Source organism: Etheostoma spectabile, chromosome 3, assembly GCF_008692095.1.
Source record: "Etheostoma spectabile isolate EspeVRDwgs_2016 chromosome 3, UIUC_Espe_1.0, whole genome shotgun sequence".
In the NCBI taxonomy this organism is placed as follows: Eukaryota; Metazoa; Chordata; class Actinopteri; order Perciformes; family Percidae; genus Etheostoma; species Etheostoma spectabile.
The window spans coordinates 797200-817686 of NC_045735.1; the positions used below are offsets into that span (position 1 = coordinate 797200).

Below are 20487 nucleotides of genomic sequence, written 5' to 3' on the forward strand. Positions count from 1 at the left end.
TCTATATAAAAGAGACTTCAGATACAGCATTAGGAGACCACTAAGGTCTATATAAAAGCATCCAAAAAGGACCATGTCATTGACAAGACAACAGTATGTCAATGCAGGAAGCAGCGATGGATACAAATTGATACAATCTTAACACTTTGGCAGTAACGTTAAGCCCCACTCATAAAGCCATAAAGTAGTGTAATATTGCAGTTTGTGATATTACTTTACCACCAACTGATCAAATCAATTTGAACTTAACCACATGATAATAATCAAGCAGCCAATTGTTCCAACCAAGCACGACTGGAGTGAGCCTGAGTCACGCTGGGCGGTAAAGAGGACAGAGAGACCGCGGGAACCGAGCTACACAACAGCAATTATTGGTGTTACCCTCTTCAGGTTTCTTCTAGATTACACACCATAGCTGGGTTAACAGTGTGTGACACTGCAACTTTTGAGCAGGAAGGTGGAGATCCAACCAGAAACTGACTCATTCTACTTATACCTGCGAGCTCCATCACTCCTCTTCTGTCCACCTCAGCCCTGACATCATCACCATTGTTAGTTTCAGCATGTAGTCTCGCTTTGCTGTTTGTCTACACACACAATGTTCTCAATGCTCGAGTTCATGTGTAGAGCCCCTGGTGATGCTTGGAGCAAAGTTTCAGTGTTTGAATTTTTTTTTTTTTTTAAATAGTGATTTTGATGCGATCATAGACGTGCCTCTGGCACTCGCATTCAAAAGGCCATTTGACCCAAAATGAAAATGCGGTAAATCTCAGAAATGACGCTTTTGTCCTAATGATGCTTTTAAATGAAAGTTTGACTCGGGCACATTCACAAAAAGGCCCTAGGTTGCATTTTGGTGCTTTTATACTTTAAATCTGTTTCTCTCTCTACTGCTGTTAGCTGTCATTTCCGATAAAGCGTGTACCCCCCCCCCTCCTTCCACTTCTAATCACCATCACCCACGGCACCCCGGGTCCTCCTCCAACAAAATGCTCCTTTGACTCCTCCAGTCTAGTCTTCGGGCTCCTTTGCCGCCGCCACCAGTGTCTAGACTCCATTGGGGGGATATGTCTTGTTTCTCTACCCCTTTAAAAAATTATTTTATAACGATGGAGTCTAATCTACAAAGACTCTGTATATTTTCATTATGCACATGTACAATAAAACTTTGCATATCTGCAACAAAGTCTCTCCTGACTGAATGGATTTTTCTGTTCTGTGGAACAATATTCAGGAATCAACTGCACTGATTTCTGTTAAAATGTTCGACAGCGTTGATGATTAAATTGTATTTTAGTGGGGGTGGGACTGAGATCGTACAGGGAATTAACTGGCTGAAATATATCAAGGACCTAAAACACCTTCAAAATGACAGTGTTTACAGTATATACTATCTTATTTTTTAGCTTCAGAGATCTACAGCCTTTATAGTGATAATTTACAAAAGTTTGGGGTCACTTAGAAATTCCCATTGCACTCCGTTATAGACAGAATATCAACTGAGATCAGTTGCATTGTTTTTTTTAAACCAGGGCAGTAATCAGATTACATTATGTGCTTACATAATAAAAAGGATTCTCCAATGTTTTCCCAGTTAGTTTTTAAAATGGTATCTGATTAGTGAACAGAACGAGCCTTTGGGACATTGGAGGAATGGTTGCTGATAATGAACAATGTAGATATTGCATTAAAGATCAGCCCCCCCCCCCCCCCCCCCCTCAGATCAGCTGGTATTCTGTCTATAATGGAGTGGTGGGGAATTTGTAAGTGAGCCCAAACTTTTGACCGGTAGTGTTGTTCTCTTTGGGATTTTCTCGTACCATCATTGAACCCCGGTACCAATCAGCGGGGCTGCTGGTTCTGACGTTGTTGACTGACCCGGCAACCAAAATATCTCAGCACAAGAGGCCGTAGTAACAAGAGATGTCTCAGAAATGCTGTGTAGAGCAGGGTTCCCAAAACTTTCAGCCCGCGACCCCCAAAGTAACGGTGCAAGTGACTTGCGACCCCCCCCACTATAAACGTATATAAACATTGCGCGCAACCGCGCACGTACTACAGGCGTGAAAATCAAAAGAGCTGTTCCCTTTTTATTTTTTCGCTTGGTTTTATTTTAAACTCAGCCGCTAGTTTTATCTTGAGTTAAAATCATGGCTGACATATGCTATTTCTAATCGTTTTTAAATTTTGTATCTTATTTCTGGAAATCAACTTGCGACCCCCCCCTCTCTGCCTTGCGACCCCCCTGTGGGTCCCGACCCCCACTTTGGGAATCACTGGTGTAGAGAAACATTGACAATGAGCGCTGAGCAGCAACCATGGAATCCCAGTAGGGCGGAAACTAACGATAATTCTCATATGATTGATAAATTATTTGTTTCATCTATTCTCTAAAACTTCATAAAATAGGGAAAAATGTCTTCCACATGTCTAAAGATTGCTCGTTGTGTTCGACAAAAAATAAAACCATAACCCTGGTGTTGTCCTCGGGTCAAATTGACCCGTTTCAAAGTGTTTTATATCCAAAATATGGATTTCTTTCAACTTAAATTTCCCCAAAATAACATGGATGATTCCATGAAACATTCTCAGGTAAAATTAAAGATTACTTTCATTGAATTTTGTTGGTGTTTTTTTTAATGGTTTCAAAACAGTATCTGGACTAAACTTTGACACATACCCATCTGTGATCCTATTAGTCGAAATAATTCTTGCCTTTTTTAACTAAAACCTCATGTATAATTTGATATAATTGATGTTTGTTGACCATGAATTCCAAGAATAAGTGTAAAACCTATAATTAAACCAGCTCAGGTTTTTTTTAAAAAGCATGGAAAAAGTGACAAATAAATCAGAAAAAGCCACAAAAAAAAAAACACTGGAAAAGCACAAAAAAATGTTCATTTTCAATGTTGACCTGGAAGGACAAGTTCATGGTCGACGGGAAGACGACACAAGGGTTAAGGTATTCCATTTAAAATGGTACATAACAGAAAAAAGCTGCATGTCTACAGTACATATGGGAAAGCGTGTCCAGTTTTTGACTTGCTGCGTACAAAAATGGCATTTTTTTTCACCCAGTTCACTGAGAGTTATGTGTGCTGTCCATTCAAATGTGTTGCTATTAGAGGACACCACAGTGCGCCGCGACTGAACAACAATGTGTTATCGGAAGAGCAGCCAGACGAGGGGGTAGGCAGGCGGCCAGATGAGACAGGCACCCCCCCCCCCCGAACACAATACTACCAGCAGAACAAAACACTCGCTCGTGCTGACACACAGAGGGACTACCTGCTGCGCCGTGTGTGTGTGTGTGTGTGTGTGTGTGTCAGAGTCTGGGAAACATTTGATGTGTCAGGTTGTGGGTGTGTCATTTATTTTTATTTTTATTAATTTATTTGACAGGGATAGTGTACATTAATTAACATCGCTGTAAATGCACCAGAATTAGCCAAAAGGCTATTTTTTTTCATCCGTTGTCCTTGGACAGATCTTAAAATTGTCTCCCTAAAAAACAAAAACAAAAAAAAAAACAACAATGAGAAGATTACAGTCAACAATACAAATATAAAAAGTACTAAAACAGATAAAACTCTTTAAATCCCGTAGTGTCATTTTCTTTAATATCAACTGCATTGCCGATTGAGAGGAGAAAATAGTTGTTTTGCATTGTTTTGTGTGTAATTGTAACTGTGTGTAGCCATGGATGCTTGTGAGGTGCGCCCCATGCTAAATAACAGCCGCGGTCAGTTATCCTGCAGCAACAGTGATGGTCACAGCGATGAACCCCGGCTCTGACCTTGTCGCGGTCTAAAAAATACAACAACACGGCCCCCGGCAGCGGAAGAGAAATATAAAAGCGAGTCGGTGAGTCACAATCAGTCAGCCGGGTCGTTTTCTCATGCTGCAGATTTGCCAGCTCATTTAGGACTTGGGAATTATTCTTCATGAAATATTTACAGCACAGAAAGCCAGAATGTGCACTCACCGTATGAATAAAGAACTTTTGTGTTTGAAATGTCTCTTTTTTTTTTCCTGGAGCCACACTTGGGAATTACATTTTCTCGAGTTAAAACTGTAACAAGATAGCAGAAGGTGCATGTGAGATGAACGCGCTCTGTGGGGATTTTAGTTTTCATTTTTTGTCATTGCAAAATGCATGCAAATATAAATCAATGGTACTGGAAGATATAAATATAATATAATGGTATAAGCAGGTTAATTTCCTTCGAGGTGTCCATATTAGGTAAAAAATGGACTTCGGACTTCGGTGGAGACAACTGTAACTGTCTGAGGGACAGCGCTATTGAGATTTACACGTTAGTACATATTGTTCGATAATTCCATTAATGTGTGAATTCATACGATAATTAAAAAACTTTAAAAATGTATAATAAATAAGTTTAAAAAGAGACGTTCGATTTAAAATTGTGCTAAAATGTTTTACATTAAAATATGTTTGCATTTTGTTCTTTATTACCAATGCTATTCTTATGTTGAAGTCAAAGGTCAAATGACCAGAGTTTTGTGAAGGCCACACCTGTGGCATTGTGGGTAAAAAGGTATCCAGAGAGAGCCAACGTGGCTGCAGAGAGAAAATGTACGGGCTTGAACTAAGATGTGCACGGTCCAAGAGGCGCGCACACGGTAATTGTGCTTTTGTATTTCAGCTTTGTTATATTTGTTGTAATTTCGTTGTATTTAATGCACTTTCTGCACTGTTGTGATGCTAACATCGCGGGGCCCGTCTAGTTAAAGAAGCGTGTGTGAGAGACTGTAAAATGACTGAAAGTACACTGTATTTGACTCATTAGATTTCATGTGTTTATTTTCTTTGAAGTTTTCACGGTGTCTTACGATGGAAATGTGGAAATAAATGTTAAAAGGACATCTGTATGATGCGTGGCCGTATTCAATTGGACCGGTGTAATTACAACAACCGTTCTCTGTTGCGCACATTTGATTTGATTCATAGGGATGTCCATTAGCTGGGACCATAGACACAGCCACAACTTGTGCAGCTAAACATTGCCGTGCATAATTACATTAAAAACAACCATCAAAAAAACAACATTCTCGTCATGGCATTTACCCTCACATGTCAAAGTGTTTCTAGATGTTGGGGAGTACTACTGCATGTGTAAAAAAAAATGCACACAGGTTTTTGTTGCTCCAGACTAGAAGGAGATGTGTGAATAAATTCAGGGAAGTGCAGTCAGAAAGCGTTTACCAGATCCTCTGTAACCAGCTCCTCATCTCTGCAGGCCAGATTAGCAGCTACAGTAGCATAGCACACCGCAATCTCTAACTGAACCAGAGAGTGTAAAGCTATAATGAACGCAGCATCCGTGACGTCCCCCATCGGTTCGTGGACTTCAGTTTTGAAGATTTGAGATCTTGTTTTTTTGCAACCGGATGTGATGATTTTTGACGACAGGGTGGAGCAGTGGAGGATTACACGGCAAAGCCGATGTTGTTTAAGGTTGCAATGGCTCTGCGCTAGAGCATGGATACCCGAACCGAGTCTGATGGGACCCGATGGGACCCGACGGGACCCGACCCGACAGGCTGGCCCCGGTTCGGACAGAAAAATGCAGCCCGATCCGCACTCTACCCTGCGCTAAGCTAAACACTTAAGAGCAACAGCTGGTGATTTTCAACCCTTCTGAAGCTAGTCCTCCAGTGGGTATACGCGGACCTCCTGGTACAGAAAATGGACCGAACTATTAGCTGTCAAGTTGCATTGTGGGTAGTCTTGCATTGCCAGACCTTCTTACACAGTCCTGCAGAAGAGGATCTGGCTAGTCCAAACAGCATTCTGGGATGGGAGAAAAACGTGCTCTGGTTTATTGGCATTTCTTTAAACCAATCACAATTATCTTGGGAGGAACTTGTTTTGTTTTGTTGGAAGATTCAAAGTTGTTTCATTCGTGCCAGAGAAAACTCAGATTGGACAGATAGTCTGGATTTACCCTGCAGAGATCTGAGGACCAGGTACCCATAGTCCTCAGAAATCCACCAGAGTTTAAAACTCCAACACAAAGAAATCGGACATCGGCACCGGAGCGATCCCGTAAGTGGAACGTCGTGGATGCAGACTACATTGTGGGTAATGTAGATTTTGACAAGGAAGAAGAATGTGTGGAGTATAAAAAGTCAATATCTCTGTTTTTGCTGCATTGACTTGACCCTTTTTTTAAACTTTCCATTGTGAGTCTGACAATATTATAGGAGTGCAGTGCAACTGCCTAAGAAGCTAAGCTAACCGCAGCCACATCCGACCAGCGACAGGAAGCTCAGAGTTGCATCATGAGAGCCAGAGGCTTCTGCAAGATGCATCCACATCCGAAATGTAGCGTTTCATTACACAATGTTTTCTGTAGCAGCTCAGCAGTAAACTCTGGGACGCTAATTTGTATTTAATCTAGCAATCTGTCTGCATGATAAGTATGAACAGTGATTAATAAATGCTTTAGTGTCACAGTTGTTAGCTAATACACACGCTGTTGACTCACATCTGTCTTTACGCCACAAATACTAAACACACTTTACATACTCTTAACGTCTGCAAAGAACAAAATATGCTCCGAAAAGTCTGCTCTGGACAACACACTGATCAAATAAAAGTGAGAGTAAACACAACAACAACAGGATGACCTCTGACCTGTAACACAATTGCAGAGGTCAAGGGTCAGTGATGTTATTGTGCCCAGCAGGATAAATTCGTCTTATGTAACACACTTATTGCCTTGATTACAAAGGGCTGCACTGACGACCATACGGCCACACACAAACAAACACGCACACGCACGCACACGCACGCACGCACACACACACACACACACACACACACACACACACACACACACACAACACACATCTTTGCATGATTCACTAGGTGATCGTCAGTGAGACCATTACTGGTTTAGAGAAGTCAGCGACATGATTCAATGGTCACACTGTGTGTGTGTGCGTGTGTGTGTGTGTGTGGTGTGTGTGTGTGTGTGTGTGGATGAGTCACAGTGCAGAGGTGTATGGAGGAGGAAAGAAAAAACCAATAAACCCTCACAGTGTTTGTGTTTGTTGCGTCGTGTGTGTGTGTGTGTGTGTGTGTGTGTGTGTGTGTGTGTGTGTGCGTGTGGCGTGTGTGTGCGTGTGTGTGTCCAGTTACTTTTGATTCAGGCAGAGAAGATTCAATGAGACCGTGACTAATCTAATAACACTTGCTGCTCCTGAGGAAGACGAGGAGCGAGAGAGAAGCATTTGAGCATTGAGGAGCAGATTGTCACATTTAGTCATTTCCTCCCAGAATTTAAGAGCAAGCGCAAGAATCACCCCAAATTCAACCAACGCCGGGTATCAATTTCTCAAGTGAATATTACATATTTGCCCTAGGGGGCTTTATGATCTGTACAGCCGAATAAACGGGGGTCCAACCAGATATGTAAAAAAAATAATCCATTTCAGAACCACTTATTCAAGCCAAATAAAAACCAACCCCCAATCTCGTTTTAAACAGCCAGCTCTGTGGAAGGAGGGAACTAAAAAGTATGTAATCTAGTTGACACTAACCATTTGATTTATGCAGATTGCAGATATGGAACGGCAGGAAGCACTAAGACCATATTGGCTCAATTCATGGGGGGGGGGGGGGGAGTTAAAAAATGGTTGTTTTTTTTAACTGCTCGGCTTCTCCACAGGACACAGACTACGTAGAGAAATGTCCACAAACATTAGATTTCCAAATCATATCACAAAAAAGTGCTACAAAACTCAAGTGACATCTTCCGGATGAGCTGCAGTAATCGTGGTCTTTTCAGGCTGCAAACTGCAAGGAGCAAGACATAAAGGAGGAGAGGGCGGCTTTTATCTCACAGTGATTTAAAACTGTTCTAATCTTCTACAAAGTATAAATATTTGTTGATGATGATGACGAAGCAGAAGCTTTAATCTGCTTCACATCCATCCTCTAGATGAGCGGTTCTGCTCCTAGAAGTCCCAGGATGGAGATGTACGAAAGACAGAGTGGGCGAGACTAACAGAATGAGATTGAGGGAAAGTGAGAGAGACCTCCCTACACAACACACACACACACACACACACACACACACACACACACACACACACACACACAGCAGGACAACAGCCAATAGGGGGACAGCTGGTGGCACAGTTCCTGGAGTCAGACCAATGACTGTATGTGGGTGTATTGTGTCTGTTGATGCATGTGTGTGTGTGTGTGTGTGTGTGTGTGTGTGCTTTTTCAACTGTCCTATACTGTGACTATATCTGTAAAGGAAAAGGATGACAGCTGATGAAATGAAACAATAAAAAGTGAGAACTGTAAAAACGCTGGGATTTAATGTAAAAAACCACCCAATCGTGTTGTAGAATATAAATGTTCTTGTCTGACAACAGAGGTTAAAACCATAGACAGTTGAAGAAGTGGACCAACAGGTTCCGTTGCTCTGGACAGAGACCAGTGAAGTCTATTAGAAGCTCTTTTTTGGTGATGCTGAGCATTACTGAGCAGCCTCCAACTGAGCTTGAAGACGTAGATGTGACGTGGACAATGTGTCTGAAAGTTGTAAGTCTTCTGGTAGCTGTGCAAGCTAAATCTCAATCGTTCCCAATCATCAGAGACGGAGGGCGTAAGTGTATGTTAGGAGATAACATAGACACAGGCTAATTATTTGTAACTACCATGCTAGTTAACATTAGTAACTAAACTGACTTTTTTAACTAACTAAAACTGTCTGCGTGCTTCTCCTGACAATACGGTAATTCCTCTACTGTGCGACAGTAAGTCGCTTGGTTATGACGCAATTGTTAGCCTATTTTTACAAAAACGTCTGCTACGGAGCCATAACGTGAGATGTGTAATGGAGCCTTTTATACATTGTCGTGTTTCTTTAGAAATAAACAACAGACAAATAGAGTCTTTGAACGCTTCAGATGTAAAGGTCAAAGTGACGTAAAAATGAATGGCGGTCAATGGGATGCTAACTGCAGGTGATGGCTTCGTAGCATTAAAATGGCGCCATGAGATCTATGTTTATAGAGGAGAGTTTGACCCCCTTGGTTAAAACATGTGCTTCCTCATCCTGATAGAGCACAAACACACATTACAGGGTCGGCTCTCAACTATTTGTAGCAAACAAGAGTCAGAGCAGCAAACACTCAAAATGTATCTTTCCACGTTTAAATACTTCTGATATCCAAAAGCCAATTAAGACACTTCTCCACTTCAGTTCTTTTCTGAACTGGCTCTCCACCAACAAATGGTTAACTACATAGATGCAGGGTATTTAGCTACGTGCGTCACACGGTACACTCCAACTCAAACAGTCGAGACGGAAACATAAACAAACACGATGGAGTTGAAATAGAAACCGTCTCGACGTCCCTGAAGGGGATCTCGGATGACATTCCCAAATCACATCAGACCAGCTCAGAGATGACATCACGGCCCACTAACAACTCTCTTCCTCCCGCTCGCCATCTCCGAGGAGTCAGAGGAAACGCACGAGTGGACACACTTGCTGCCTGTCGGTCACATGCAGAGGTAGAGTGGAGGTGGAGAGTTGAGAACAGATTGGGCTTGAGGGGTAGTTGATGTGTGAAGAGAGACGGGGGAAAGAATGAAGGACGAGGGAGCGGTAGAGGACGACGGGGCAGGAATCAAATCTGTCAGTCAGACAGGGAGCAGGATGAGTGCTCAGAGGTTATACATCTTATCAATAAGATGTTGTTTACATTTTGGTCGTCAACCCTTGTGTTGTCTTCCTGTCAAAATTGAAAGTCAACACTTTAGTGGACACTTTATATTGATGTTTTTAACTTTTTCTTACTCTTTTTTTCAACACTTTTTTCAATGCTTGTCACTTTTTTTTGACATTTAACACTAACTTTTAACTTTATTTTTACAGTCATTTTTGGAATTTATGGTCAATAAACCTCATTTATAGGAAATTATACCTAATGTTTTAGTCAGAAAAGCAGAAATTAGGAATTATTTCGACTAAAATTAAAGGAATGGATGTTGATGGATAATCACAGACTGGAATATATATATATATATATATATATATATATATATATATATATATATATATTAGTTATAACTTACTCAATACTATTTCAAAACAGCTTCAATGTTTTTTATGCAAATGCTATAAAATTGAATAAGACACCCCAAAATTAATGAAAGTAGAGATGTGTACTTGCCAAAGAGCGTTGTGTGGAATCAATCATGTTATTTTGGGTAATTAAAAAGAACATTGATATAGGAAAACGAGTCATTTTGACCCAAGAACAACATGAGGGTTAAAGGTCCCATGCCATGGAAATTTCACTTTATGAGGTATTTGTCTGTTAATGTGACGTGCCCCAGCCTGCCCATGGTCCCCCAGTGGCTAGAAATCCTGCTCTGCCTTTGAGAAAATGAAAGCTCAGATGAGCCGATCTGGAGGTAACCTTGCCCCTTATGAGGTCATAAAGGGCAAGGTTACCTCCCCTTTCTCAGCTTTGCTCGCACAGAGAATTTGGCCCATACATGAGACAGAAAGACTAAGAGACATCATGGCTTTCAAACAAGCAAAGTGGCAGTTGGTCAAGGCCACACCCCCAGCCTACACCCCCCCCCCCCCCCCCCCCCCCCCCCCCCCCCCCCATTGTGGGACTGGCTCTAGTGGCTGTAATTCTGCACCAAGGCTTAATTTTGAGGAATAAACTTCAGATTCAGTATTAGGGGACCTAAGGTCACTAAGGTCTATATAAAAGCACCCAAAGAGCACTATGTCATGGGACCTTTAAAGGACAATTCTGCCAAAAAATGAACCTAGGGGTTAATAACATGTGTACCGAGTCGACTGTTGAAACTCTTGGTTTTGTTTTCATGCAAATCGCATGAGACCAATTTTAGCGCAAACTGCTAATTACCTTATAACGCTAGTCATACACAGGTAAACTAAAAAGAAATCGCTATTTCTATACAACTACCAAGGCTCAAAATAGCTCCACACTTCAAAGCTAACATATGAGGGTCCCTACATGTAAACTGGAGCATTGAGGACTTTGTAAGTGTACAGTTTGTTAAAAAAAACAGTCACAACTAGTTGTTGAATTGTCCTTTAACAGAGATTGAAACTGTCGTTGGGCTATAACATCGGGTCATACCTCCTTAGCTTTAGCTCGTGAATGTCCTCCACTCTGCACCAACACTTCTGATAACACCTCCAGGTGATGACAGAAAGCACTGACGGAGTCGAGTGTCGGAACCGAGGGAAGAGCCGAGAGAAAATCAGATGAAGGGAAACGAGTGTGACATATGGAGAGAGAAGGAAGGATAAAAAAAAATCACAAGCACTGAAGACAGAAGAGGACGAGAGGGGGGAGAAAAAGTAATTTGATGGATGGAACAGAAATGTGACAATGAGAGAGAGAGAGAAAGAGAGAGAGAGAGAGAGAGAGAAGGGGCAATGGAAAGAGAAGAGGATGAGAAGGAGGTAAAGAACAGGTGATGGAAGAGGATGAGAAGGAGGTAAAGAATAGATGATGGAAGAGGATGTAAGAGGGTAAAGGACAGATGTGGAGAGGATGAGATGAGTAAGAACAGAGACGGAGAGGATGGAAGGAGGTAAAGATAGATAGGAGAGGATGAGAAGGAGGTAAAGAACAGTGATGGGAAGAGGATGAGAGAGTAACGAAATAGAATGGAAGAGGAGAGAAGAGGAGGTAAGAAATAGATGATGGAAGAGGATGAGAAGGAGGTAAGAATAGATGATGGAAGAGGAGGAGATGAGTAAAGAACAGATGATGGAAGAGGATGAGAAGGAGGTAAAGAACAGATGATGGAAGAGGATGAGAAGGAGGTAAAGAATAGATGATGGAAGAGGATGAGAAGGAGGTAAAGAACAGATGATGGAAGAGGATGAGAAGGAGGTAAAGAATAGATGATGGAAGAGGATGAGAAGGAGGTAAAGAACAGATGATGGAAGAGGATGAGAAGGAGGTAAAGAACAGATGATGGAAGAGGATGAGAAGGAGGTAAAGAAGAAGGAATAGATGAGAGGAGGTAAAGATAGATGATGGAAGAGGATGAGAAAGGAGTGAAGATAGATGATTGGAAGAGGATGAGAAGGAGGTAAAAGAAGATGGAAGAGGATGAGAAGGAGGTAAAGAACAGATGATGGAAGAGGATGAGAAGGAGGTAAAGAATAGATGATGGAAGAGGATGAGAAGGAGGTAAAGAACAGATGATGGAAGAGGATGAGAAGGAGGTAAAGAACAGATGATGGAAGAGGATGAGAAGGAGGTAAAGAATGAATGAAGAGGATGAGAAGGAGGTAAAGAATAGATGATGGAAGAGGATGAGAAGGAGGTAAAGAATAGATGTGGAAAGAGAATGAGAAGGAGGTAACAGAATAATGGAAGAGGATGAGAAGGAGGTAAAGATAGATGATTGGAAGTGGATAGAAGGAGGTAAAGGACAGATGATGGAAGAGGATGAGAAGAGAAGAATATGAATGGGAAAGGATGAGAAGGAGGTAAAGAATAGATGATGGGAAGGGATGAGAAGTAGAAGACGATGATGGAAGACATATGAGAGGGGTAAAGACAATGATAGAAGATGATGAGAAAAGCGCGTAAGACACAGTGATGGAAGAGATAAAGGAGGTAATAGAAATGATGCTGAGAGGATTCAGAAGGCGGTAAAGAACAGATGATCGGGAAAGAGAGTAGAAGGGGTAAAGAACAGATGATGGACAGAGGATGAGTTAAGGAGGATAAGTAATAGAATGGAAAGGATGACGGAGCTAAAGAATAGAGTGATGGGATTAGAGGATTGAGAAGGAGGTAAATAATAGATGTTGAAGAGATAGAAGGCAGCGGTAAGAAGAAACGAATCGGCAAGAGGATCAGAAGGAGGTAAAGACTAGATGAGGAAGAGGAATGACAAGAAAGCAAGAGAGGATGAAAGGAAAGCAATAGGATGAGAGATAAAAGATGGACAGAAACAGGAAAGACGGAGATGGTAGGTTGAGAAAGCCAGGGGCTGGATTCCATTTTTTATAAAAATGAAGTGAGGCTGTAAAGATGGAGGGATGAAAGAGGAGAAGACATGGAAGGAGCAGTCGTAAGATGCCCTGCGGCTAATTGTGGGGCTGTAAACTCTCAGCAGTCTCAGTCCCTCTGGAAGCCTCTGAGCCTTTATTAAACAAGTACACACACACACACACACACACACACACACACACACACATACACACACACACACGTGCACGCACACACACACACACACACATGTGCACACACACATCCCTGAAGCACACAGATATCTGATGATGCAGACTGATGCACAAAGAGAAAGTGAGTGAAGGATATTCGTGACGTCTTAAGTTCAGTTAATTTAGTTGATTTAATTCTTAGTTGTTTTTTTTGTTTTGTTTTTTTATACATTCATCTACTGTTTCTACTCTGTAAAGCGACTTTGAGCTTGGGAAAAGCGCTACACAAAATCAATTTATTATTATTATTATTATTTATTTGAATTGCTGCAATCAGTGGATGGATAGGCAACACACCTAACCAGCTTGATTTGGTGATTTAGATGTTACTGTTCCTTGAACAGCATTTAATAACCACTCAACTACCTGGACACACTCAGACGAAGAAACCTTTATAATCACGTGGCCACACAGTGTCACACTGGTGGAGCCAGCATCTCTGGACAGAATAAAGCAAGTCATAGCCATGCGTATAGCACTATAAATCCTCATTCATATTCATATGACAGTAGGCTGGAGAGGTGGAGGAGAGAGAGAGAGAGAGAGAGAGAGACAGAGAGCAGATGAGAGAGGTTAAATGTATACTGGTGAGTGATAACGTGGAGGAAACGGTAAGCAAGCGGGTTACAAATGTATTTAATGCAAGTGGAAGAAATGAGAGAGAAAGACAGAGGGACAGTCAGAAGAAAAGAGGACGACTGAGGTGAAGACTAAAGGTGAAAGCAGGAGAGAGGGAAGCTTTAAAGAGGAGGGGAGACACGGGCTCAATGCCAGGAGTGGAAGGGAACTACAGAAATATCAAGGGAAACGTGCCACAGTTACTCTGCTGGTTATGTAACCTCGTAGAACTGGAAGTAACATAGAGACAGAGACACACACAGACACACACACGCACACAGACACGCACACACATAAGCTTACAATGCAGCTTAGCTCACTTCAATCCATAATGCATTACTTTACTGTGTGTGTGTGTGTGTGTGTGTGTGTGTGTGTGTGTGTGTGTGTGTGTGTGTGTGTGTGTGTGTGTGTGCGTGTGTATGAGTGAGTGAGTGTGTATGAGTGAGTGAGTGAGTGAGTGAGTGAGAGTGTGTGTGTGTGTATGTGCTTCTATAACACACAGTTTCAAACAGATGATAAGAAGAGAGCGTGATTCTGCATCTCAGCAGGCGGCCACTGCAGCAGTTATTTCTCTCTCTCTCTCTCTCTCTCTCTCTCACACACACACACACACACACACACACACACGCAATCAATGACACCCCGATACAGCACTCACCTATCTGTCTTGAGAATCTGTCTCACTCTCTGCTGTATGTTTGTGCGTTCACTCTGTGTGACTGATTGTGACTTTGTGATTTAAAGGAATAGTTCACACAAAAAACGAGATACAATGTTAACAAGTCAAAAAAAAAATACTTGAAAAAGATTGTTAGAAGATAAAGATAAAAAGATTTTTTATAAAAACTGAGCCATAACGTGAGATACAAGGTAAGGGAGCCTTTTATACATGGTTGTGTTTCTTTAGAAATAAACAATGGACAAATAGAGTCTTTTTAAATGCCACAGATGTAAAGTTATTCGCTGTCAAAGTGACGTAAAAATGAATGGCGGTCAATGGGATGCTAACTGCAGGTGATGGCTTCGTAGCATTAAAATGGCGCCGTTGGAGCTACGCGAGGCTGACCCCCTTGTGTCTGATCTCTGGATCTTTCTGCCTGTCTGTCCATCTCCTGGATATTAGCAGACATCAGAGGCTCTGTCTGCCTGTCTGTCTGCCTGTCTGTCTGTCGGTCTGTTAACCTGTCTGTCCTAAAGTTAATCCCTCTGATTTTTTACCCTGCACGATGAAACTGGGGCTGAAGGGATTGCTCCTTTATTTGTTTGCTGCTCGCCAGCATCTCAAATAGCACTGAAACTTGAGGCAGCGATGCGTCCCACTACAGCCCTCCCGCCTTTTCAAATTTACAGTTAAATCTCCAACGTGACGGAGCTTCGGACTGTCCATCCCCCTGTCTCCGTTTATATGAACCTGACACAGGCATTTTTTTTTACACTGCACCAATCAGCTAGATCATTTGCGTGATTAAAAACTGGGAAAAGCGGCTGTGGATGAGAGGCTGGGGGTACAGAAACATCCCTAAATGCATCCTCAGAGAGCAATCAGACTGAGAAGATGTAGGCGGAGTCAGCAGACAGGAGAAAGGCGGATAATGAGGCGCTCGGACGAAAGAAGACAGAGAAAGTGATGCTTACTTTGATAAAAGAGATACGTGTTTTTTTGCTTCTTTGGTTTGTTGTTTGTTGTGTGTAGTCAGTTTCTTTTGGTGTGTACAATCAATAATCGCTCTGGTAAAAGGCCTCCTAGGGAAGTACACATTTCTACTTTCATTAATTTTGGGGTATCACATTCAATTTTATAGCATTTGAAAAACCAATTGAAGTGTTTTTGAAACAGTATTGAGTAAAAGTTGACATATTCCAGTCTGTGATTATCCATCAACATCCAGTCCTTTAATTTTAGTCTAAACAATTCCTAATTTCTGCTTTTCTAACTCAAACAGCTAATCTGCAGATTCCTTATACCTCCGATAAGGAGGTTGTGTGTTGAGTCCTGTATGTTTGTTAGTTGTTTTAATGCAGATCCAAGTTTCATTTACTAAGCATTTCTTACAAAGCCCTTAAAACCAAAGAAAAAAAAAGGTGTTTTCCCCTTCTAAAATGTGTGTAATCACACAGCATGCATGATTACTTTGTTAAAGCGGCTGTACTCGGGTATGCGTCCACATGGCTCTCACAGACCATCCCCCGACGTGTGAAATACCACGTCCACATGGACATGCAAGCACGCACGCTGACCGAGTTTGACCTCATCCTCAGCTCAGGATGCCATTACACCACTAATATCTTTACATATAGCAAATATTTGCTTGCTGAGATCAGTGAAAAAGGACAATCACAATATCCTGGAGCCAAAGGTCATGTTTTGTCCGAGCAACAGCAAAACCCAATAATATCCAATTTACTATGATAAGACCAACAAATTCTCACTTAGTTGCTGATTCATTTTTCTGTCCATTTACTGATCAACCATTTGGCGAATCGTTGCAGCTCCAAAAACGACACAGACTGTCGATAGGAAGCAAAATTTGAACATCCATCCCCACCTCGTCCTTTTGAAATGCTATAACAACATAACACCTCGTGTTGGACGGTGCTAACGCAGTGCCTCTGCAAAATAGCCTCAGGAAGGAACTTGTTTTGGTGGAACATGTGTACATTTAAAACTCAGATTGGACAGATAGTCTAGCTGGCGGTCTGGATTTACCCTGCAGAGATCTGAGGACCAGGGAACCATAGTCCTCAGAAATCCACCAGAGTTCAAAATTACAGCACAAAGAAAGCGGAAGGTAACAGACATCAAGCCGAAAATCTCCAGGGGCACTGGAGCAATCCTGGATATAGACTACTAACACACTGAATGCATCACTTCATCACATCGGGTGATGGATGGGAAAGGTTTAACCATGCAGCTTTCTGCTAAATCACAGGCGTAGAATAACAAAAATGTTATTATATCAAAATGTTGCACGTTATTGCTTTCACAGCCGAGATGAGACGTACAGTATGATGTTATGTAACAGCCCCACACAGCACACGGGAGCTTTTCCCAAGTGTGATTTGTAAATGAACGAGTGTGAGGTGGGTCAGCGATGAAAGAGCAGCACGGCACCCACTGGGCGAAAGAAAGGTGCAGGATAGAGGGGGACATATGTTTCTCTGTGTGTGGTGGCTCATGATGAGCGAATCTGCTAACGGGAAGGGATGCCGAGGGAGAGTGGAGGGGAGGAGGGGAGGGGAGGGAAGGGGGAAGGAAAGAGAAGATGGGAGGAAGCAAGAGTAAAAGAGAGAGAGAGAGCGCTTGGGGATAATGGAGTGGAGGAAGAGGAGATGCAGAGAGAAGGAGAAAGAAAGAGGAAGGCGGAGCGGTAATGAATAATCCATCAGCCGATATGAGCAGAACTTGGGATCCTGCTCAGAAGAAGCTAAACATGTTGGGGGACTAGTGCAAATGGCTGTGTGAGCAAATACCAAAACATCAAGGGACAGAGAGGCAGAGGTCTCATTATTCCTGTGTTCAAACTGTCGTCCGAGGAGCCAGAAAACCCAGTTTGATTACACATGACTGAAATCATTCCCATAGGGACACATGATGTGCCTACTTCATCCCGAATTCATTTCTAGACACGTAGGATCTCGGTTGTGTCTTGTTCTGCTGCGGCATCTGTATCCTAAAGCCTTTTTCCTTCATAGATGGATGGAGGGATGGAGGGATGGAGGGAGGGGAGTTGAATGGAGGAGGGGCTGGGCGGAGGGCTGGTGCAGGGAAAACAACAAGGGAAGCCCAGGGAAAATTGCAGAGACAGAGAGAAAGGAAAAGCCCAGGGAAGCCCCGCTGTGGCACCGGAGGATCCCCACTTCTCCTGTTCCTCTGCAGCCCGCCTGCTGCAGTTAGAGCCGTCCTCCTCTTTAAAACTCCTGGCAGACTGCATGCATAACCTGTTTCACATTTAGAAGAAGAAGTGCTGTGCATCCCTCTCTGTTCCCCAGTGGACCTGCCTCAAGCTTCCAGAGCTGAATTCATAAACCCCAGAAATCCCCATGATAAGGTCATAATACCACACAAGCTGATGACACTATAGGTGCACTATATTCCATGCACGCATTCGGAAGCATCTAATATTTATGCATGTTAAATTTTGTATTGTATTTATTGTGCACAGGGATCCTTCTATATTGCTGTATCCGGTTGGGACGCACAGTTACGCAACATTGATGTCAGGTCCCTGCACCCCCCCATGTCGTTTCAAAGCAAAAGTCGTTCGTTCGGTTAAAATGCTGAAATATAACATTGAGTTTGGTGGATTATGAAGAGAGGGGGGGGGGATAACCCGGCATAATGAATTGAAGTTGGGCGACGTTAGAGAGAAACATCACGCCACCGACCCAACCTGAGCAGAAGCCCTGCCCGGGCAGACCACTCTGCTGCGTCAAGGTTAACCGAAAAAGACAGGAGGAAACCGGAAAATGAGCAAAGTAGATTTCAAAATAAAAGCTTAAAAATGCTATCAGATATTGAGAGATGATCTAGATGCAGTCAACATATTGTATGCAATCATACACCGTGTTTACGGACTAAAAAAAAAAACTGGGAGATATGGAGACAATAGAATATGACATTAATTTTGACCAAATACCTTGACATCGATATTGCGGCGATATTGTAGGGTTAACAATTGGTGCTTTCTCTAAATATTTACACAATGAGATTTTTTTTATGAGTAATCATCAGTATGCCTAATGTGGACATAATGACTAAGCAGATAAAGGCAAATAATAGAACAGCTAGAACAGGCTATAAATCCAGAAAATGACATAATTTTACTGTAATGCAGCCTTTAAAACCAGGGCAATCAGACAACACCTGTCATATCACGATATCCAAAATGTAAGACGATATCTAGTCTCATTTCACAATATGGCTGTCATTTGAATATACTGCCCAGCCCTACTGTTAAATTCCCATTAGACCATCACATCAGTGTATTTTAAATTTTCAACAGGGAGTAGGATAACTGACCAACAACAATCGAAGAGCACATCTCCTTTAGAATCTGCTCCCCAGGATGGTTTTAATTTGAAAGTTCAACCGGAAGACGTATGTGTCTTTGTGCGGACTTGTCACTGGTCTCCGCACCCAGAGGTGCAGTTTAATCAGATATTTACTTCAGCCTCACGTTGTTTCTCCAGCTCCAAATAGATTTGACATCTAGGACACGTCTGATGTTGATACCAGTTTATGTCAACTCTTCTTTCGGTAAAAGCACAACCAGAAAATAGATAAAATGTTTCTTTGCAACAATATAAAGCCAGTTGCAGCACAAATGTCAAGAGTTTGTGTTGTTGATGTCTGCGCCTGCACGCGACACCTGCCCGGCTGCACGGACCCCCCCCCCCCCCCCCGGGGGCCACGCAGGGCAGGGACCCTCGTTACACCATGGATGGAAGCGCAGTTAGGGCAGGAGGCTTAATGCGGTCTTTGTGCATCTCACAGAATCCCCGCAACGTCCTTAGCATTTCACTCACGCGCTTACAAAACTTCAGGGGAATGGGCTGTAGCACAGAGATGCTTCAGGGGAGGACGAGGACGCATTCCCCGGATTGGGTCGAGCGTGGCGTGTAAATATAAAATATATTCCACAGATTATAGCAACTGGCTGTTAAAGCAGAGGCTCGCATGGGACGTCTTTACAGAGAGACATACATCCGTCGGCGATGATATACAGCATATATAAATATAAATATATATATTTTTTTTTTCCTCCACAAAGCAGCTCCACATGGTCGTACAAATCGGAAGCAAGTGCTGCCCGCATGGGGCGAGCGCACGTGAGCTAGTGCGGACACCAAACACGCACAAAACGCGCTCACAGTGGACACAAAGAGAGCAGAAGAGTGAAGGAAAATGACTCTTACCTTGTGTTCTAGTGCCAGCCTCTCGAAGCGATAAGCATGGTAGGCTCTCCGGTGTTAGAGTGAAAGAGTGGGAGAGACAACTGTCCTCGGCACTGCGCTCTCTCTCTCTCTCTCTCTCTCTCTCTCTCTCTCTCTCTGTATCTGTCACACATACACACGCGCTCCGCCTCACCGCCGTCCCTCATCACACACACCAGACACAGCACGCAGCCGGGTGGGGTACAGAGGAGCGCGGTTTGTCCTCGGGGGCACGGACACGCGCCCGGGGAGGGGAAGGAGAGGAGAGGAGAGGAAACAAGGAGATGAAACAAGGATAGGAGAGGAGAGGAAACAAGTAGAGGAGAGGAGAGAATAGGAGAGGAGATGAAACAAGGAGAGGAGAGGAGAGGAAAGGAAAGGAGAAGAGAGGAGAGAAAACAAGGAGATGAAACAAAGAGAGGAGAGGGGAGGAAGCAAGGAGAGGAGAAATCATGAAAAGAATGTAAGTGGTAACAAAAAGAGAGATATGGAAAGAAAAGGAATGAAGAAACAGGAGTTAGGTGAAGGACAGGACGTTAAGAGTAGAGTCAAAATAAAAAGATTGAAGGGAAAGGAAGAGAATTTAAAGTGAATGACATGAGGAGAGAAAAAAATGGATTACCCACAAATTCTTCTCCCCATT

General features: G+C 42.7%; 1 protein-coding gene across 1 annotated transcript in view; it reads right to left on the reverse strand.

Moving 5' to 3' along the window:
- slc8a2b (solute carrier family 8 member 2b) overlaps window positions 1-19976 on the reverse strand; it is a 227318-nt gene extending 207342 nt beyond the window's left edge. Inside the window, 1 exon segment of the mRNA XM_032504578.1 lies at window positions 19827-19976. The gene's annotated coding sequence lies outside the window, so the exon portion shown is untranslated.
- Window positions 19977-20487: the final 511 nt, after the last annotated feature.